At 46.1% G+C, this 22478-nt stretch overlaps 2 long non-coding RNA genes across 2 annotated transcripts; one reads left to right on the top strand and one right to left on the bottom strand.

Annotated features, from left to right (window-relative positions):
- Positions 1-2357: 2357 nt before the first annotated feature.
- LOC311609560 lies at positions 2358-16043 on the top strand. The gene is made up of 3 exons (XR_014783436.1): positions 2358-2543; positions 10282-10384; positions 15743-16043. It is a non-coding gene; the product is annotated as an uncharacterized lncRNA (long non-coding RNA).
- Positions 16044-16707: 664 nt separating this feature from the next.
- LOC311609559 lies at positions 16708-22062 on the bottom strand. Its single transcript, XR_014783435.1, has 3 exons — positions 21975-22062; positions 21187-21333; positions 16708-17118 (listed from the first exon to the last, which is right to left on the bottom strand). It is a non-coding gene; the product is annotated as an uncharacterized lncRNA (long non-coding RNA).
- Between the last annotated feature and the right edge of the window lie 416 nt (positions 22063-22478).

Below are 22478 nucleotides of genomic sequence, written 5' to 3'. Positions count from 1 at the left end.
GCGGCAGGCGGCTGAGCTGGCCTCTCCCTCCAGGATGAGCCGCCCTCCACCCCACCCTGATCCAGGAAGAAGTGATTCGCAGTTATTTTGGCAGCCTCGATAGAAGCAGATTTCCATTAAGTCCGAGGGGTTTCTGAAAAGTCCCACTGATCAACGCCACTTGAGAAGCCCTGGGGAGCAGCCCTGAAAGCCATTGTCATTCAGCAGATTTAGGCCAACCCCACTTTAATGCAAACCTGTGGATTTTGCCGGTGAATTCTTAAGGAGTCCATCAAGTTCTCAAAAAAAAAAAAAAAGTCTTATAAACTGATGGTTTGAAAGTGTCCTTTTGGGAGACTGTGCAACCTTTATTCAATTGGGGCTATTTGTGAGATACTTTCAGAGTAGATCATTTGGAAATCTACCTTTCTTTGTTTTGAAAATTACTCGTGTGTGTGTGTGTGTGTGTGTGTGTGTGTGTGTGTACTTTAGCTGTACACCCAAGAGCAATTCTTACACGTGCATACAACCAAGGGCACAGACACAAAAGGTCACTGTGGCATTGCCCCTAATAATACAACAGCAAGTGGGGAAAAAAAAAACCCCTAAAAACTCAGGAGGAGTAAAGACGCGAGTATGATATTGCCTGCTTACCTAAAGAATGACATAAGTTTACAATAAAGAAGAGCCAACTACTGTTGCGTACAGTATAAACCTCATACATAGAATGAGGAACTACGAAGCTTCGCCTTAAATAGCACACACTGCATGAGGCGTGAATTTCAAAACCAAAGGCCAGTGTCTATGATGTTACAAGGTAAGCTGGTGATATCTTGTCTCGTGGTCCCTGGGATAGCAGAGATCAGAGTATAGGACGTTTATTAAGGCCGTAACCCAGAGGTAAGCACCTGGAGGGTGTGAAGGATCCTGTCAGAGCGTGGCAAAGTCACCATCAGAGCCTTAACTTAACCAATGCCGTGGCTGCGCATCTACCCTAGCCCTTCAGGTGTTATGTTGTGGGCAGGATGCAGGATACAGGATGCAGGATACAGGATGCAAGGCTCTCTTCATCTGTGGGTAGTGGAGAAGGACTGGGCTGAGAGTTTTGGGATGCTGACCCTCATGGCAACACTGGGGGAGTGTGGGAAGGACCTCTAACCACTAATGCAACTGGTTTCTACTCAGCAACGGTAGTGACAGGAGAGGAACTCCGAGATGGTGGCTGCCACAGGGCGGCTGACGTCCTCCTTGTTCGAGAGGTAGCACGCTCATCTGGACACATTTACACCCACGTTTTTTGCCATTTTCTACGTATGTTGATTTTTTAAAATTGCCTCTTTAAAATTATTGAGGTGAAAGAATGGAATCAGCCAGAGAAGGAGGAGAAGCAAGGGAAGATGACGTTTATAATGTTTATTAAAATAATAAAATCCATTACTTTGTGTGTTAGTAAACAGGCAGCAATACAATTACCCCAAAAGGCCCTGATGACTGTGGGAAAACAGGCAACACCAAAGCCACCCCGGAAGCATGTCATTGGAAACATGTCACCGCCAGCCGGCAGGATTCAGGGTCCCTTAAGCCACCTTCTGTGCATGCGTGTGCACTTTCTGCACATGTGCTAGGTCGATCTATAAAGGGAATGCCTCCCATCCCCCCACTTGTACACATGCTCATGCAAATGTGTACTTTCTGCGCATGTGCTAGGTTGACCTATAATGGAAATTCCTCCCATCCGTCTTCCCTGGAGTGTCTCCAGAACCGGTCTCTGTATTCCCTTTCCCTAATAAACCTATTCCATGGATCTGCTGTGTGGCATGATTTCTATTTTGCCTTACAGCCCTGCCACATACATCCTAATATTGTGTGCTACCCTAAAAACAAAAGAAAAGTGAGGAAAAAACAACCAACCAAACAAACAAAAAAACCAAAAAACAAAAACAAAACAAAACAAAACAAAACAAAACAACAACAAAAAAAAAACGAACAAAAACTAACAAACAAATACAATACAAACCAAACCAAACCAATGATAAAGATGAAACTGTGAGGAAAAAGGAAGAGTCGTGGGGCTGGTCCCAGCCCAGTGGAACTGCTTAGGTGGTTTCTAAGAATGAAAAAAAGGCAGAAATGGAGATGTGGCTCAGTGGCTAAGAACACTTGCTCCCTTTGCAGAGGACTCTGCTTCAGGTCTGAGCACTCAGCTTACAACCATCTGCAACCTGAGTTCTCTGAGATTCAACACCTTCCTCTGGCCGCTTGGGGCTCTTGCATGTACACAGTGCACATAAAACTCATATGCATGTACTCAGTGCACATATGCAATACATACAAATACACATAGAAGTAATAATAAACAGACGATTCTTTTAAAAAAGGAATTAAGAAGTAGGCTAGGTAGTTCTTTTATTACTGCCATGGCTACTGAGTTTTGTTTTGTTTTGTTTTGTTTTGTTGTAACATAACAATTACCCTTGTCTTTTTTGTTTTTTGCTTTTTTAAGAATGGCTGGAGGAGGAAGTGACCAAGGCTTCATAAGTTATCTGGATGCCATGGCAAGAAAGGTAAAGGCTGTAACAAGTTGCCTGGGTTCTATAGAGGGATGATCACTCACCTTTGGCCTGATGGCTGGCCGCCCACGTGGGTAGCTGTCAGGATGGGATGGGTTTGGAATCCATGAGGGCAGAAGGAATGGAGGAGGTGAGTGAGGGTGACTCTTAAGAGGGTCATCTGACAGCCGTAGCAGTCAGCGTGACCAGAGGGGGTCCCACGGAGGATTCTGTTTTGAGTGGAAACTAAAAGGAAATCCAGGAGGAAGTATCCAGGGGAAAGGGACTCATTGTATGCGTTAGAAAGGCAGGGATGGTTGATGGAAGGCCATTCCTAAGAACGTGGACGGACACAGGCTCTGAGCCTCATACACGAAGACAGCATGACTAACCTGGATTGCATCGGTTATTTAGGCCACTTCTCTGGTTCTTATCTGGTGCCTCCTGTTGATATGTTTTCATTTATATGAATTATTTCCATCTTTCAGTAAAACCCTCTTGAGAACCATAGCTAAGAGTCCCCGCACCCCCGATGACTCCTCGGGCCCAAGGCCTTCTAAATGCCGGCAACCCACAGCTGTGCTTCTACGGTAGTAGATGCCGACAAGATGAGAGAAGTCACGATAAAGAGACCAGATCCATGAGTCAGGCCTTGATACGGAGCATCAAGCGACATGATTAAGGGAAACTGGGCAAAGACTACTCTTTGGATTAACTCCGACGTGTTTCCATTGTCTGGTTTCATTTGTACAGTTAATGCTTCTGAAGAAGGCATGGAAAGTTCAGGGCAGTGACCAAAGCAGGGCATTCCAAGTTTCATAACTAAGAGGCAACGTTCTGTTTGATCCTTTCTCAGGACTGTGACGTAGTCCTTTCTCACCTTTCAAAACATTTTCACAATCTAGAGACAACAAGCTCGGGGGTGGGGGGTAGGGTGGGAGGGTGGGGGTAGGGGAGGGACTTGGGCAACTCCTTAATCCCATGACTATTGGCAGAAGCCCTCCAAGGGTCCAGGTCCCCCTGGGCCAGCAGCCCAGTGCCTGTCTGCCTGCACTGGCCATGTGTTCCAGATGGACCGCACATGCTGGTGGGTGAACATGCCAGGCATGGGAGACGTGAAATGTGTATTTGATCAGTGAACTCAAGGGCTTGGTCACTGGTGAACATTTGCTTTTCCCTTGGACTTGTGCACCCAGACATATTTGTGTTATGATGACAATTTGTAATTACACGGAGTCTTTCGACCTCAAAATCTTCAAAGTCCTTTTAGAGGGAGGATGTTCTCGGGCCTTCTGTTTGGCTTGCAGGGCCATTCCGCAGGCCCAAGTCTCATGGAGGTGGCGAGTTGTCCTACACCCACAGCTGGAGGGTGGGCAGAGAGTTGCAGAAAGCTGAAATAAAAAAAAAATCTCCCTCCACAGTGGGTTTACAGATTGCAGGGCATTTCTTAAAACACTCCACCCACGTTACAGTGAAGTGAATTATGACAAGGGAGGGGCGCTTGCTACTTTTCTGAGTTAGTGCAATGTCGAAGCATCTCTTGTTATGTTGACCTTTTTTTCCTGACTTCGCCTCTTTTGGGCTTTTTGGTTTTAGAATCTAGGAAGGAGGATTAACAAAGAGTGCCTGGCAGCGTGTGACAATGTGGCAGACACTGTCTATCGATAGCTTTTCCAAATCCTCTCTAGCTATCTGCCTCTGGGTTTGTTTGCCTGCAGCGGAGGTAGATGGCTCTGGCTGCTGATGGCTTCTGACCTCGTAAGGGTTCGAGAACCACTGAAGGAAGACCCCAGACTCAAATAGTATGCAAAGCAAAGAGCGTCTGTTCTGCAGAAACAACCTGCATGCAGGGGTAGACCATCCATACAAAATGGCGGCAACCCTGAGGCAGAGCTTACAGGTTCTTTTAAAGATTTCTAGGGGAATCCTATCTGTGGCTACATGACTCCAGCTGGAACTGGCTGGTGCCTGTGAAGGCTACGCGACTCCAGCCACAGACCGTTTAGCACTGTCCGATCTTCTCATTCCCCTTTTGAGGATTGTTCCATCTCAAATCCCTGAGTGGGGAATTAAAAGCTGATATTGGGATTTCAATTGTGGTGAACAGTAGAGATCCAGCTGGGCTCACTCCAGCCCTTCAACCTCAGGCACCAGGATCTCCTGCTTTTCTCTGCTCGAGGACTTTCTATTCCTCCCCAGGGAGTTTAGGTTAACTGTTCCCAGTGGGAATCCACAGCACCAGGACACAGGACTCTACAGAGGGCTGCACCTGGCTTCCTGATCCTGGGGGAAAGGCATGATTCTGCAATATGCTTGACCTTGTCTGTATGGTGTTCCCACAGCTCAAGCTGAGCTCCGGTTTTGCCTCCATAGGTGGCTTGACACATTTTGGCCCCTTCCCTTCCTCACTTCCTTCGTTATCTCAGGTTTGTTTTCTAGACTCGCCTATGACTTAACTTCACCAGCTTACAGTCTGTGTGTTTACCGCATGGGTTTTTAAAATATGGTTCCTGTGCAAAGACACTTCTTGAGTTTGTATGGTCAATATTCTCTGCCATAAATTCAATTTAGCGGACCCTGCCATTTTCAAACGTGCTGGGTTTCAGTATGGTATCACGAACACCTGGGTCTTTGGGTCCGTGCATATGAGTGTATACTGAATCCCTGTCGAGATTTGTGTCTTTCTCTGGGCTGTGTGTGCTATCATTATGAAATTACACACCAAGCAACAGGTGTGGCATGAGGAAGTTTATTATTGTGAGAAGAGCAAGGGGGAGAAAGAAAGAAGACATAGTCTTAGTGAGGCATGAGGGAGACAGAGGATCAGAGGGACAGGCAGAGAGAGACAGAGAGAGTGCAAGAGAGAGGGGTAAAAGAGAGAGATGGGTGGCAGGTTTGTCCTTTTTTTTTTTATCCTGGGTCCCTGGCTGCGGTGACAGGTCACACTGTCAGGATGCTAAGCATCCTAGAGGCAGGTTAGCAGACTGGTTTGTGAACTAACACTGTGCTTAAAGGAGTTTGGAGATCACAGTTCCAAATGCTTTCTTCATTAAGCTTGTTCAAACCAAACATCATTTCCATGTGGGACTCCAGACCAGAGGAAAAGGAAACAACGGTACCTGAACCTGGAGGCAGCATTTCTCGTAGTCACGGGAACAGGAAAGGTCTGGATGTCAGTTTTAGAAATCAAAGGCTCAACCTGATGACCTCGGAGGCTGTTGCCTGCTCAGAAAATGCTGGGCATCCACCGTTCCTGGAGGGTTGGCAGATGGGCATGCTCACATGGGTGGTTATCTCTGGATCTGACCCCTTGAGTTGGTTCAGAGATTAGGGAAGCCCCACCCGCCTGCCGGTGCAGAAGAGTAGACCAGAGACTTCCTGGAGTGCCGATTGCCACTGCTGCTGGGATGACTACGTGGGAGAGGATGTCACTCAGGGGGGGGGTCACAGGGAAGTCACGTGACCTGTGGGTCGGCAGAAGGCGTACAGAATCTCTCCAGTTTGTTCTCTCTCTTTGACAAAGCACAGCTTCTCTGAAAAGAGCTGTCGTGGCAGAGACCAAAGCCAGAGTGCACGGAGAACGTGACTAATTGGGAGCTGGAGGATGTTTTGTTACTGCAGATTTCCATGTTTCTTGAGATTAACGTCCAAGCTGTTTCCATCATTGCCCTGATACTTTATTCTGTGCATGTTTGACTCGGTGGCACCCACTGGTCCATGTCTTTCCTTGACCTGGGAATCTTGGGATCCCCTCCTCGCTCTCTTTCATTTCCTTCTTTCCTTATATACGCTGTTCAAAATTCCAGCCCTCCGATGGTGGTTTGAATAAGGATGGCCCCCACAGGGTTAGATGTTTGAATGCTTAGTCACCAGGCAGTGGCACTACTTGAGAAGCATTAGGAGGTGTGGTCTTGTTGAAGTAGGTGTGGTCTTGTTGAAGTAGGTGTGGTCTTGTTGAAGTAGGTGTGGTACTGTTGGAGGACTGGAGGAACTTTGTCTCTGGGTCAGTCTCCCTTTGTAGGGGACGGGCTATATGGCCAATGTTCAGCCATCTTGTCAGAGCCCAGGTCCCTATTTCTCCAGCAGTCTGCCATTTACCAGAAACCAGCTGACCCTGTCGTGGTTTGGAAGTTAGACTAAAGATAAGATTTAGACGGAGCCACGGTGTTGTAGTTTAACAGTTAGATTAGATAAAGATAGCAAAATATTCAGTGTGGCAGAAGGTTGTGACCTGCTTGGAATTCTTTGCATCTTGAGATACCCTACAGCTGGGTTGCCATAGCAATATGCTTCCCTGCCCCCTGCCTTATAAAAACTCTGAAATTTCTCAATAAACGGGGTTTGATCAGAATGCAGACTTGCCTCCTTCTTCGTGTCTAGTGTTCTGTCTCTATACAGGAAAATTCTCCTCCTGAGCGTTAGTCGAACCCCGGCGGGCTGGGGCATCCCTTCATTGCCCATGCACTGCGCCTGTGGATCAGGTTACAGCTATCAACTACTTTTCCAGCACCATGCCAGCCTGCGTGCCGCCATGCTTCCTACCATGATGATAATGAACTAAACCTCTAAACTGTAAGTCAGCCTATAATCAAATGCTTTTTCTTATCGAGTTGCCTTGGTCATGGTGTTGTCTTCACAGCAACCGTGACTAAGACACTTCCTTTCTCTGTACCATGATCCCAGAAGTCAGGGAAGTTGCATTTTTAATTTTTAAGTTCTTTGTGCTCAAGATGAAACCAAGCGCATCACACATGCCCAAGCCTGCATCTACTATGGAGCTATGTCTCCACCTCTCCCACAATTTTTATTTGCTCTCATTTTTACATCTTTGATATCCATTCACTAGTATACAACTTGGAAGGAAGTTTTATAATTAAGATAAGGTGATAAGATAATAAGATACCAGATGCCAGGCAACAGATATTATAGTATATGAGGTTTATTAAATGAGCATGGGGAGAGAAGGAAAGGGGGAGGGGTACCCGAGAGAGAGAGAGAGAGAGAGAGAGAGAGAGAGAGAGAGAGAGAGAGAGACAGAGACAGACAGACAGACAGAGACAGAGACAGAGACAGAGAAAGAGAAAGAGAAAGAGAGAAAGGGGCTAAAGGCATAAGAGAGAGAGAGGGACAGAGACAGAGACAGAGACAGAGACAGAGACAGAGACAGAGGAAAAGAAGAAGGGGGAGGAAGAGAGAGAGGGGCTAGGTGGACCTGTCCCTTTTTTGTACTGGGCAGGGTGATACCTCCATGGCAGGTAGGCAGTGACATCACAGTAGGCAGACTGAAGCAGAACTCTAACAGGAAGTAAAGAAAAGAATTGGGCCCTAAGTCTTACCTTAAAGGACAGATGATAAGATGCTTTTAAATTAGAAGAATCTAATGCCAAAAACAAACAAAAACAAAAACAAAAACTCAAGGAAATGAGTTACTAACAGATAGGAACAAGATAACCACATGAGAAAGAAAAAGCGAGGATAAGAGTAGTTAAAAATTATTGGGTAGTTATTTCTCATCAAGTCCTCCTGAATTGCATCACGTATATTCATATTTAATGAAAGAAACTGTGAAGTTGCTGTTAATTCGTAAGTGAGGAGACCCGCATAGAGGGCTTGAGCAATCTGTGTAGGGCTGCCCAGCTGCCAAGGGGGCACTGTCGCTACGCTACCTGCGTACAGGGGGTGTGGCTTGAGAATCTCTTCTTCATCAGCTCCATCATCTGTGGCTGGAAAAGCTCATGGAAACCTTGAGAACTGCCCTTGTTGGAAGAGTTAGGAACCGGGTGCTTGGAAGCGGGGAGCAGGCCGGTTCAGTTAGAGGGCAGGAGCATTTTCTGGGTTCCCAAACAACCCTGGTCCTATGACGTGGGGCTTCTTGTTTCTCCTATAGGACTCCCTGAGGCTGCCTGTTGGATGTGGCCTCTATTTGACAAAAAAATAAATACCCGGAAGAAATAAATAATACTTATCTTGTCTTACATGTGGGCTTCCTAGCCTGCCCTCCATCCCTCTCTTTCTCTCTACCCTCCCCTTTTCCACCTTTCTTCCTCCCTTCCTTCCTGGTGCTCAGCAGCAAGATGTTCCAGTCTGGGATGATCTGAGGAAAGGGCAAGAAAGAACAATATATTAGAGGAATGCAGGCGTTGCTGCTTTGGACTTAGTTCCAGCGGGAATCCCCTTGCAGATCGTATCTTCAATGTGTCTGCTCAAACACCAAGATAAATGTCTTACGACAGGAGCAAAGGATATGCTTGAAAACAGAGAATCTTGTAGAGCCTAGCAAAGACTTTTATCTCTCCGATTCATTTCTCTAGGGAGTGCTAACTGCCCCAGATTCAATATCACCCTTGAGTGGCTGGGATGCGATGACTGGAAAAACCTAGTACTTTCATTATTTGTATAGCGTCCCTGGTGCCAGTGCCTCAGGAGAAGACCGGCAAATGACTGTCACAAACTGTAGGGGCACAAGGAAGCAGTGTGCACACTGGCCTGGAAAAAAACAACATGCCAGGATCACAGGTGTATTTTACAAGCTTTTAGTTGATTCCTCATAAGGGGAAAAAGTCTAAGTGCGTCTCGGATATCAAAGTTGTGCTGCATACAGTGCAGTGTAGCCCTTAAAAATTTATGTTGTGTTGACCAGGGTCGGCAGATACACAGCCACGGTCCCTGGCTGCCTAATTACTCTTGCGTGGTTCCCTTTGCCTCGCCCTTCCATTTGCTGTGGCCAAGAGTTCTGACCCAATCATGGCAGGCTGTCTCTTGACCATAACACAGTGTGGCTGCCCTCCCTATGGGACTGGAATATGAGATATTGTGTAAGCTTTGTCTCAGATCCTTCAAAGCACATGGTGTGTGTGTGTGTGGAGGTGGGGGTGGTCGGGACTTTCTCCTGACAATTCCCACACTTTGTCCTCTTTTGATTTCACAAGCCCTTCTCCCAAGTCTGAACTCTCTTCTCACACTCGGAAAGACACAGAATAAAACACAGACCCAGTGGGCACTGTTGGCTCATGCTATAAACGCAGCACTCAGAAACGAAAGCAGGAAGATCATGAGTTCAAGGCCGGCCTGAGCTTTATAGTTAAGAACCCATCATTAAAAAGAAGGGAGACGTCCAGAAGAGAAAAGATAAGAGAAAAGAAAACTCAGCCTTAGATCTAAGATGAGTGGTCCTCCTTTGCAGAGTCTCTTGAATTTTAAAGGACATATTCATAGAGACACAGATGTGACTGGTCCTCAGACTTTTGCTGTTCTCAACCTTCCTCACACTGCGACTCCTTAATACAATTCTGCATGTTGTGGTGACCCCCAACCATAAAATTATTTTCATGGCTACTTCATAACTGAAACTCTGCTACTGTTCTGAATCATAGTATTAATACCTGATATGCAGATGGTCTTAGGCGACCCCACGTGAAAGGATCATTTGACCTCCAAAAGGGTCGTGACCCACAAGTTGACAACTGCTGCCTTATACCAGTTCCAAGGGCAGAACTGACCAATGGCAAATTCTGAGTTCTCTTACAAAACAGTGTGGCCTAGAGCAACAGGCCTGGCCAGCCTTACCTTTTCAATAGCCAGGAACAAATGGCTTAGGTCTAGGTAAGTCCTGGAGAACAGTCACAGAGCAGCCCACTGGGGTCTCGGTACAGTTTTTAGACCTTTCCCCTGCTGTGCTCTCATTAGCTGTTGGGCACATCCACCCACCCAGGCATGAGGCCTTGTCTCACACTGGGCTCTTCTGTTGTTTCAGGAGGTTTGCATCATGGAGGTCAACAGGAGCCAGCCAGGCCCCCTGCCCTCACCTCAGTACCTGCCAAACCTCAGCACCTGATGGAGGAGTCATCACCAGCCAGGTAAGAGGCCAAGAGAGACCTCTGCACCCTCCAAAATAGTTTGCATTTTCCCCTCTTTCTTTTGCAGAGGAACAGTGGCGAGAGATGAATTCTTCCTCCTAAGTGCTACTTCATGAGGCAGAATTCCAGAAAACCCTGAAGTAGATTTGGCCCTTACCACCTATGTAGATTTTTTTTTCTTCCACCCCTACCTCGTTATAAAATTCTCCATCTTTATTTTTATGTTACTGCTCACTTATTTGCAAGTGTGTGTTATGCAAACATCCTGAAAGCATTAGCACAGTTCTATGGGTAGGGCCTGTGGAAACCTCCACAGGCATAGCTCAGTATGGTAAGCTGCCTTCAGAATTTGCCACCATAGTGTGCTCAGAGTCACAAGAATGAACAACTTTACCAGCAAGAAAATTATAGCAGACACTGACCTAAGTGTCTGGTTTAAAAAGAACCTACACTTTAGGCAGTAAATCTTCCCCCATGTCACCACACGGAATGTATATTCATCTTTCTACTCTGTTGGTTAAATAGAATCAGCTAACCCAATTCCCTCCACTTAGCACAATCGACTTGTAGCTTCTCCGACTTCTTTAAGGGCCCCACCTTGTTCCCTGCTGTGGATTATTTCCTTGACAGAGCCTGCTTGGGGGCTCTGCTCTGTTTTGTGCTTTGGACACAGAGGTGAGCACTGTTTTCCTGCTTAGAGTGTCTTCCATGGTGAGAGCTCTGGGGGCCTGGCCCGAGAACCTTCTCCCCAGGTGTCTTGGGCCGGGGGGTGGGGATGGGGGGGGTGGGGGTGGGGGAAGAGAGAGACAGGGGAGAGAGAAGGGTGAAGGGGCAGGGGGGCACAAGCCTTTATAGGAAAGTGGAGAAAACTCACCGCACAGTTAATTAGAAAGTGCTATGAAGCAAGTCCAAACTTTATGGCTTTCCTAGAATTGATGACTGGCTTCTAACCAGGCCTGCCGGTCCCCATGCAGGTGTGTGCAACCTCCAGGCCCATATGGTTTGGGGCTGCACTGGGCTTCATTCTTTGTTTAGCCCAGGATCCTGTAACTGAATATGGCTTAATAACTTTTTGTAATAATGTAGCTTGGATCAGCTTCTACGTCCAAAGTCCAAACCAGCTCTGCTTCCTACAGACTCTGCTGTCCTCCTGGCACACCTGCAGAGAGGCACAGCCCCGTGGCTGCTCTCCCCTCCCTACCCCTACCCCCAGGCAACAGCCACATCCTAGGCTTACAAAGAGCCGGCTGTGGGTTCCATGAGGGAGGAGGCTGGGGCGTAGTGTTTAAACTCCAGCAGTCATTTGTTTCATTTGGGGTACTCCTGGAGGGCTGGGGTCCTGTGACTTGAAACTCCCCCCCTTTTTTCCTCAAAAATATTTTATGGTAATTCACAACACGCAAGCAAGCCCTGGTGTAGGCAAACTGATTTAAAGGCACCCCTGAGAGGCCCTGGGTCACTAGGGAGCCTGAGAAGGGCTGGGTCAGCCTTGTTACCAAAGGAATTCTCTCCTCTCCGCATTACTTGTAATATATCCTCCTTTTCTGAGACCCTCTCCTACACCCCCTCTCCTGACTAAGGGTGTCACACCTTCCCTGAGTACCTCTCTCGTTGGTGGCAGTGACTGGAAAAGGATGAGAAGGAGTTCCTTGTGGCAGAACCTCAGACTCGGTTGGTTTTCCAGTCTTACTCCTGCAGTGGGGCAAGCCTGGAGTTCCCAAGGATGGGAGGTATTCATTTAAGTCTCTTGGGTCTGTCTGGGTCTCAGAAGGTCCAAGGAGCTTTTGAAAGACACCTGTGCTCGGCTTCAGTGCACCAAATACAAAGTGTTCAGGTGAATGACCAAGTATCGTTGGTTGGGCTAATGTCTCTCTCTTCAGGGACTCCCTTACAGTAAGGCACAGCCACAGGTCACTTGATGTGCACTGGTGTCCCCGTCAGGGATGAGAGGGGAGTGGAGAAGGGCTTGCATGAGCCTAGGGGTGTGTCTTTGGTGTCCCAAAACACAACAGCAGATATAGGAGGGGAGCAGGATACTGCAGGATACTAGAAATAGACACAACAGCATAAGGAGAGACATAGATACATGTGTCTTGGCCCGGAAGCCCTGGGCAGGAGGAAGCAGACCCTCCTGCAAATGCCCTGGGAAGTCCTTAACCATGAACTGATCCTGCCACTCAGCTGGACCCACACTGACTCTATGACCTTGCACTTAAGGCCTGGAGGTGGAGGGAGAGGGGGGCATGCCCAGTCAGGCCCTGAAAGGTAGGGGCAGCTATACCAACATTTATTTACACACGAAGCCTGAGGAGCCACGCCATCCATTTCACTCACCTCACTAAATCTAGAAAGAAAATATGTGAATTGATGAAGACTGTCACTGTCCCCATTTTAGGAGATGTCTTAAGGTCATTTGCTGCATCCAAAGCCAGCCAAAGCTTTCTCTACTCGGCCCCGTGATCCTTCATTTGCTTGACGTGACCCAGGGTTTTGCTCCAGAAAGCAGGCCCCAAGCCTGGAAAACTCCAGTAATCATATTTGCACCCTCGAGTGTCCCCAGAGCCGTAATACACACTGCTCTCCATATGGGGATACCTTCATCATTCTGAACACAAGTCTTGGGGGAGCTCAGCCAAGTGGGTGAAGCTAAAGTCCAGTTTGGGGTTCTCAGCCTTTCTACACGATCTCCCCTTAGATGCTTTCCCAAGAAATAAAGCCTGAAGGAGGCTTCCACTAAATGCTGCACCGATGCTTGGAGCATTTGCTCCCCTTTCCTGCCTCCTCCCAGTCCTTGAGATAGGTGTAGAAGAGATGGAGCCATCAGATTGATTTTGGCTAAGAAAAAAGCATGAAGGGATACAGGTCAGTGGGGACAGTCCTGTGCAGACTCCGGCCTCCCTCCTATTTACCCAATACCAGCTCTGGGGCTGAGCTGCCTCCAGCTGGCTCCTTAGGTCCTTCTAACCTACACAACTGCCTCGTGGGACGACAGAAGAGACTCGAGGGACACATCTATCCTTTTTCAGTCTGGCATAAGGATAGCTTACAGGCATATGTCACAATAGAAGAAAGCCCACTTTGCTGCTTCCAACTGCAGGTCAAATGCGTTCATTCACCTGCCTGTCTCCTGTGGGCCAGAGAGAGGGAGGGTGACAGCCCAGAGAAACTGCTGATGAAGCAAGACTTGATGCAAGCCGCCCAGACAGACGCATTACCTGGGAGTCAGGGCTCAGCTTTCAGAAAGATGTACAGCAGGATGTGAGGGGGAGTGGATCTGAAAGTGTGTGTGTGTGTGTGTGTGTGTGTGTGTGTGTGTGTGTAGTGTGGGGAGTAGCTGAAGGTGCTCACTGAGCCATTCTGTAGTTGGGGGGTGCAGCCTCATGTTTCCTAAGCAACATTGCCCAGGCAACACTTACCTGCTGGCAGCACAGTTCCCCCCACCCATACTCACGTAAGACTTTTTAAAATTCTATTTAGTTACTGTGAGAGCATGGTATGTGTTCCCTGGATTATACATTAGCCTAAAATTGTGGGGAGAATCATTGATGTATACTGCAGATGAATAGAAACAGAATCTTAAAATGAGAAGTTTGTGTGTGAGTGTGTGTGTGTGTTTCTGGTGAGGTGTGGTGAGCAGAAGCTGTGTGGTATGTTTGTATGGTATGTGGTAGAGAATGGTAATGTCTGTGGAATGTACATGCTGTGTGTGGTTATGTGTACATGGTGAGTGTAGTGTGCTAGGTGTGTGGTGTAACATGGTGCAGGGTGGTGGGGATGGTGCCAAGGTGATGCTGATGCTGATGCTGATGACAATGATGTGATGATGTGTATGTGTATATATACAAGGATCTGCACGGTGCAATGCTGGGTATTGCTTTCTTGCTTCCATTTTATTATAGGAAACAGCACACTGTGCAATCAGCCAATCATCCTTGTAGATTTCACTTGGTATATAGACTCCATCACATATGAAGTCAGTCATTTTCCATTGCAGGGGGAAAATGCTATGTGGTAAGGGTTCTTGGAACTCATCTGTGTAAGTCAGTGATTCACAGACAGAAACAGGTAATATCCAAGGGAAGTGGATGAGGAGACTTTCTTAGGGCCTGGACACCTGTACCTGCTCTCCAGGTTCACCGCTGCTAGGCTGTGACGTTGCCATGGCACTACCCATGCTGCTGGAATGAGGGTAAGCCTTTCCGGTGCCACTGGCTTGGCTAGGTCAGCTATGAGCTGCTCTAGGCAAGGTGAGGAGGCAAAGCAAACGGTGAATGCTGGGAGGCACCGACCTACTTTCTCCCTGTTAGCGGTGGCCAAGCTTCCTCTTCCTGGCTCTCAGTGAAGATCTGACAGCCCCGTACTTCTCCAGATTTCTTTGTGTTAATGATATCAGACTCTCTGCCTTTAACGTGTCGCTTTCCAACATTTTCCAGAATTGAGTTAAGTTTACTTTGCCATAATGTCCAGAAGAGAGAAAAAAAAAAGCCTTTTTTTTTGATACTTAATTTATAACCAGCCACATATCATGTAACCTTATTTGTTCTAATCGTTTGTTAAAATTTGACTCTCTTACAGACTGTGATTTAGTGGTACAGGAAACTGTGATAATCCAATTTATTTCTGTCTTGAGTGTAATTGTATATACCAAAAATGTGTGTGGGTTTTCATGGTCTTTGAATTTAAAGTACATCTACACGTGGATCTGCTTTCCCGAGCAATGCACACGTTTGCACAAAGGCTTCAAGTCTTTAAGGGTACATTGTCCTCTTCCAGAAACGGAAGCATGACTCACTGGGTTTGTCCCCTGTGCCTTGTAGGCTGGCTCCCTGTGTAAACTTCTCTATTCTTTCATGGAACAGAGTAGACAAATATCTTGTCTTATAACTTTCATTCATTAGCTTAGTATCTGGCTTGTTGCACTTTGCTTCTATTCTTCACAATACACCTTTATTTTACTACCCTTTTCAAAATCTGGAAGCAATCCTTAATAATCTCTCAGATTGTGTCTTCTCAAATTTCCAATGCTCACAGTTCAAATGTTTTTGTCTTTTCTTTTTTTTGTGGAGGTGGAGCCTTATTTGCTCCGAATCTTTAAAACTGTTCTTTGGACTTCTAGTAAGATTGTCCCATCACCCCCGTCCCCACCTCCCAGGCCACAAAGCCTTTTTCTGTTCCAGACCTTTTCCTTAACTACTAGAGTGTTTGACACCCTACATGGACAATGTCTCGGGCGCCAAGAGCATCATGACTCAACCTGGATTTGTTCAAGTGTCCCAAAAATTGCAGCCCGTGTGATTTGCTTCAGTGATCATGGAGTCGGAATCTGTCTCACATTTGTTTTGTGTCTTGGATGTCAAGTGGCATCTGACAGGAGTGAATGCTGTTTGTGCGGAACAACACTGGCAATGAGGAGCTGTGTACCAAACTGTCTATGGAAACCCTGGCTCTGTTTGTGCTGACTTCACGGCCATCCACTGTGTCCCATGGCTCCCTGTGCCAGATCAAGAGCGACATGGACAGGAGAGTCATGAATGCTTTCTAAGGAGCCATAAGGTGAGAGCTCTTCCTGAAGCAACTAAACTCAGCAGACACCTTGGCAGCCTGAGCATCTCTTCATCTTTTTTCAACTGAAATATGATGGATGTGTTGAATTACGAGATTCTGGCATTTCTTTTTTTTAAAAAAAAATCAAGGTTTTAATTTTGTTTAAATTTTAATTTCTCTGTGCTCCCATATTATTAAGTATTCAGGCTTATACATTTCACATTTACATTTAAAGTATAAACCAAATAAAATATTTTTACTAACAACAAAACCAATTCTTTGTTTTTTTTTTAACAACTTTTATTTTTATGTTAATACAATGATCCATTTAAAATGAAGCAAAACTCTGACCACTTGTAAGAATACAAGCTACCTAGAAATATTGTTAATCTATCAGTGAGGCACGGACTAACCAGAGCACAGATGAGTTCATTGTTGTTACTGTGACAAATATTTGAGAAAAATCAACTTAAAGGAGAAAAGGTACATTATGGCTGGTTGTTTTAGAGGTGTTGATTCGAGGCCAGCTGATCTCATTACTTTGGGACCTTTAGTGATGAAAATCATTATGGAGGAAGTGTGGGCTGGAGGAAGGTTATTGACTTCACAGCAAGCAAGAAGAATGAGAGGCGGAAGGAAATGAATGTGACACAGTCAGGACGAAATTTACCCTGAAGTATGGGGTGGGAAAGAGGGACTTCAACACGATTTTGTCAGGGACGTAATTCACTCGACCCACCTTTTTCCTAAGGGCATAGTTTGAGATTTGGTACCTTAAGTGTTTGCTATACAATTAAGGTGCTAATGGCACCGGTGTTCTTTTTCTCTTTGTTCAGAAGTCCAGAGTCCTTTATCCTTGAGGTAGAATGGAACACATTTCTTTTTCCATCAATCTAATTTCCCTCCTTTTCCTTTCCAGGAAATTATCAGAAATCGTGGGAAGATAATCTATTGTGTATCCCCTTTCACTGTGCTGCCTCAAATAGAATCCCAGCAATTTCCCCCTCTCTTCTGGACTATAGAAATGCTCAGTAGAATCGCAACAGCTGCCCTCAGACCAGGAAATGGCTCTGCGGTTGGAACTCCCGTAGAAAGTAAGGGAGAAAAACTTAGAAGAAACCCCAGGACATAGATGATGGTGTGTAAATGCATGTCCTCCTTGGATAATACACTTCAGATCTTCATGTTACCTAAGAGAAAAATTGCTATCATTTATGCCATTGTCATTTAGCCAAAAGATAATTCCTAACTAATGGAGTATGTGAGTCAAGTTGCCAAAACCAAGATGCATTTAATAAACTCATTTAACGTGTTTAAAAGTTAATGATTTCTTTGAAAGCTTTGAAACTTCAATCCAGTCCCTTACGGTTGACTGCACTGAGTACCACAAGGTATGTGCGCATGAGTCTATGTTCCAGAAAGTAAGCGTCAACACACACAGAATTAGGATGAACATGCAAGTGTCTACGCCAGATAAAGTCAGACCAGAAGGCAGGAGAGGGTCACGCGTGTCCTCCACACTTGGTTAATTCAAGTTATCAGCCATTCTAGAAAACTGTAAGACATGGATGGTTTGAAGGCAGCAACTGATATTTGTTGGTTGGATGTAGAGGCTGAGAAATGTGAAGAACCAAGGAGAGCCTGCAATGATGTCATTTGAATAGCTGCGCAGATGGCTGGTTCTCATGGAGACGTGGGGAGGGTAAAGTTGATCTAGAGCTAGCAGTCAGTCCTCCTGCTCAGCTTCCTGCATGCTGGCATGCCAGGCATGGGCTATCTACCACGCAACAAATTTCCTTTAATAGGTAGCGTTTGAGAAGTCCACAAATGTGTGCACACTTAAATGAACACGTATGTACATACACACACACACACACACACACACACACACACACACAGTGTTATAATTATGAATTAAAAAAAAAAGGAAAGAAAAACAGCAGATTACTTACAAAAAGAAAATGGCGGTAGCCAAAAATAGTTTTGAATGCTCAAAAGAATGTGGGATAAAGAAGAAACCATGTTAATTTGTAAGACTTTTCTAGAATTGGAACTTGGAACAGACGGTTGGTTATATTCCCTGAGTCTGGGCTTCAGGGAAGGTTCGAGACATGGATATAATACAATGTAAATGTTATCAGAAGCTAGGGGCTTCAGTGAGACCCCAGGAGGAAATAACTATATTGAACTGACCCGCCCCCTCCATGGTCTCTTCTTCAAAAGGTGATTAGAAAAAGAAGAGTCTTCGGTCTAGCGGAGAGTGGACACTGACGTAGGTGGACACCCAGGGGTGAGGCGTCCTGGTGGCCAAAGAAGGAACCGAATGAAGCACTGATGCATGCACAAAGCAAGGGGACAGGGGCAGTACTGTGGAGTGGTCAAGGACATGGCAGTGTGGAGATGGATGGCCTTGTCCTTTATATGAGAGGACCAATCAGCAAGCAGGACGGGACAGGACAAAGGAAGCACACTGGAGGAAACTGGAGATTCCTTGTCCAGAGGAAGGGAGGACTTAAATAGTGTGGGCTCGAATAATAATAATAATAATAATAATAATAATAATAATAATAGTAATAATAATAATAATAATAGTAATAATAATAATAATGAGAAGAAGAAGAAATAGAAGAAGAAATAGAAGAAGAAGAAAAACAAAAACAACAAACAAAAAATGAAGTTGGAGATAGGGAAGAAACTTGAGGGAGGGAGCTATAGAGGATGGATCGAGTCAAATGTATTATAAACATGTGTGAAATTTTGTATATAGTCAATAAAGAGAGACTGATCCTACACGCACTAGAAGGATGCTTGTATGACACTCAAGGCACAGAGTCAGAGTGAGATGCAGAACACAGGGAGACTTTGGGAAAAGAAATTTTGCTTTTGTGTTCTTCATGCTGAGGACCGAACCTGGGGCCTCACAGGTTCTACCAGGAGCTAGATAGCGCCACCCCAGGTTTGGTTCTAAAATTCTAACCCAGATAATTCCCCAGAGCTCATTTATTTATATCCACATATTTTGACATTTCTAAGACACTTTGGAGTAAAACTTGCCAAAGTTCAGGCCATGACATTTTTTTATCCATATGTAATATGGTTTCATCTGTCATATTTGTAAGATATTTCCAGCTGGCTTTTATTTATATTTCTCTTAACTTTTTTTTTGCATAGCTAATTCTAGAAAAGTCTTACAAATTAACATGGTCTCATCTTTATCCCACAGTTCTTTTGAGCATTCAAAAATGTTTTTTGGCTACCACCATTTTCCTTTTGTAAGTAATCTTCTGTTTTTCTTTTTTTTTTTTATTCACAATTAGAACAGTGTATGTGTGTACATGTTCATTTAAGTGCGCACACATGTTTCTGCAGATGCTAGTGTGTGTGTGTGTGTGTGTGTGTGTGTGTGTGTGTGTGTGTGTGTGTGTGTGTAAGCAAGAGGCTGGGTATCTTCTTCCCTCAGTTTCCACTGTATTTTTTGAGACAGGGTCTCTCTCTGAGCCAGCTTAACTCTGAGACCCAACTGCCTCTGCCTCCCCAGCCCTTGGCATCACACATGCTGGCACGCCCATCTTCCCTGTGAGTGCTTGGCATCTGAACACAGGTCCTCAGGCTTGTGTGGTTTCTTTGTTGTCTGAATCATCTACCCAGCCCTTTAAAATATGTGTGTAGAAGTTTCTGTGTAATAAGGTCGCATCTGTCATATTTGTGACATACCTATTTACCAGCTGGCTTTTATTTATATCTCTCACAGTGCTTTTCAATAATTTCCCACTGTGATTCACTCTGTCGATTTTATCCTAGAAAGCCATTTTTTCCCTCCGAAAAATAATAGTTGAAAGAACAATTTTGAAAGGGCTGGAAGGCTTCTCTGATCGGCCTTGTACCTCTGTCCCAAGAGCTCAGCAGTGAGCAGTTTACCTAACCCCATTGCATTCCCAGAGAGAAATACAGTGTATTCCCTGTCAAATAAACAGTAAACAGCAAAACTAAAAAAATCCACATGGAAATAATGGGTCATGGCGACCCTCACAAATGCCGTTTTGTGTCACCAGAAGCTAAGGCAAGGAAAAACTGTCTTGCATCCTGAACCTCAAATACTACACCAAGTGATCAGTTTTCCATGTAAATTTGTTTCTCAGTTGTTTATCGGATAAAATATCCTTTTGTTTCATTCAGATAACATGCTGGTCTGTGATCATGAACTCTCTTTACTCCCCTCCCCACACTTTCTTCTCCCTCCCTCCCTCCCTCCCCCCTCGCTCCCTCTGATGTTCAGTGTACCAGTTATAACGCATCTGCAGTTAAGACAGAGATTGTGCCTGGTCTCTGCCCTGTAATATATGTGAAGAAACAGAGCGTGAACACGAAGCTTGGGCACTCACTCCTCAACAGTCGGTTGGTGAAGTTAACCTAGAGGAAGAATCCTTAGCTTGAGGCCTGTACTGGTAGAGGTAATAGCAGAAGCCACCTAGGGCTTCTGAAAGTCTTGCTCATCCTTATTCTTCTTGTCTTTCTTACTTCCTTAACCTTTCCTCTTCCCCCCTCCCCAGTGCCCCCACCCCTGCCAATCTGGTGCCATTTTTGGACTTAGGCATAATGGTGTCTATACTGGTCTCATTCCTAGAGGGATCAGCTTTTGAGTTTCTTATTTTTCCCCATGAGTTGAATATTCCACAGGCCCATAATGTGACCACTGAGGTTCAAAGGTTCAGCTCCCCCACAAGACCGTAGAAACCAAGACTGCATACAAATTCCCTGCCTCAAGTGCCCCGAGCCTGTATCCAGAGTCTGCCCTTGGTTCTAGCCTCTTGTGTGTCCTTAGTAGGTCTGAGCGGTGGAGGAAGGAGGCTGTTTGCTAGGGCTGGTGGATACAGCTGAGACTCTGGGATGGCTTATCCTTGCGTATGGCTAGAGTCCATCATGGTGGGAAGTGAGTTAGCTAGAAGAAGGGAGTAGGCCATGGGCCAGGCTGGCACAAGTGATCTCTCCTCTTGCCTCTTTACCCTCTAAGTCTAGGAATTCTCAATTTGCCAACCTTAGCTTTACAATTTGCTAAAAAAATGTACTTGTCAAGGTAGGATGGGATACAATCTTCTTAGTCTTTTTCCTTGATATCCCTTTGATTGTAAACAGTTTCATGGTTAAGTGTCTCCGTTTGGCCTTTTGTTCCTAGCCCCCCAAACGTGGGGTGAATGTGTCCAGGCCCACACTTTCCCTCCCTTCAGTCTTTCGCTACTTCGCGCCCCTTTTCTGCTCACCTTCCTTGGTCCTCTGGACACACGTGGAGACCTGGTGAAGTCGGCTTCGAACCATCAGCCCTGAAAAATCAGTCTGTTTCTCTCTACTCCCGGGTTTCTCAGATCATTTTCATTTGTCAGTTTGAGAATCCTGTTCTTAAGGATGTGCTTTGGGAGGATAAAAGTAAAATAAATAGAAACTGCCACAATACATTGATAAAGTTAATAAACAGATGAAGGCTTTCTGTAAGTCAAACAGGCTGAAGTGTCTTTGTCTTGAATATTTATTGGCACCGAAGCCTACCTCCCTTCCCCTCCCCCCTTCCCCTCCCCTCCCCTCCCCTCCCCTCCCCCCTTCTCCTCCCCTCCCTTCCCCTCCCTTCCCCTCCCCTCCCCCCTCCCCTCCCCCCTTCTCCTCCCCTCCCTTCCCCTCCCTTCCCCTCCCCTCCCCCCTCCCCTCCCCCCTTCTCCTCCCCTCCCTTCCCCTCCCTTCCCCTCCCCTCCCCCTCCTCCCCTCTCTTCTTCTCCCCTCCCCTCCCTTCCCTTCCCTTCCCTTCCTTTCCCTTCCCTTCCCTCTCCTCCTTCTCTTCTTCTTTTTTTGTTTTTCTTGAGACAAGATTTCTCTGTCTAGCCCGGACTGTCTTGGAACTCATTCTGTAGACCAGGCTGGCCTTGACTTCACAGAGATCCACCTCCCTCTGCCTCCCAAGAACTGGAATTAAAGGCATGTGCCACCACGCCTGGTTTTTGCCCTTCTTTTCTGAGGTCATGAGGCAGGTGGTCTGGGACAAATGGGGACAGGCATACACCTGCTTAGTATACCTTGGGTTATCTTAAGATCTGTCACTGAAACGGCCCCCTTCATTTCTACTACCAATTGTTCTTAAATGTTTGCAGGTGCCTGATTTAAAAGCAGGAAGGATTTTTAGAAGCACCTGCCACCTCCACCCTCGGAGCTTCTGAATCAGGAGGTAGGAATGGGGTGAGGTCCAAGGATTCCTACGGCTAAACATTTCCCAGGTAATGCTGCAGCTGCCGGTCCAGGCCATGCCCTGAGAACCACGGCTGATGCTTTTTCCCGTGTGGGTCTCTGTTGCTAATACTAAGCCACTTTTAACTTGTGGCCCCCAAGCAGACACTGCCTGGGTCCAAGGCACTGCTTAGAGGCAAGAAAGTGACTGGGGCGGCCGCCGTGTCTATTTCCTAGGCCAGGCGGGCTTAGCTCCCAATGGCTGGGACGTTCTCCCACAGAGGCAACTTGAACCTCAGCTTGGCAGAATATGAAACAGCCTTGGCCTGTACTCTCCTCTGCA

This window comes from Acomys minous (assembly GCF_964271855.1).
Source record: "Acomys minous genome assembly, chromosome: 11".
Lineage (NCBI taxonomy): Eukaryota > Metazoa > Chordata > Mammalia > Rodentia > Muridae > Acomys > Acomys minous.
Note: the sequence above shows the minus strand (reverse complement) of the source record. Positions and strands in the feature narration are given on the sequence as shown.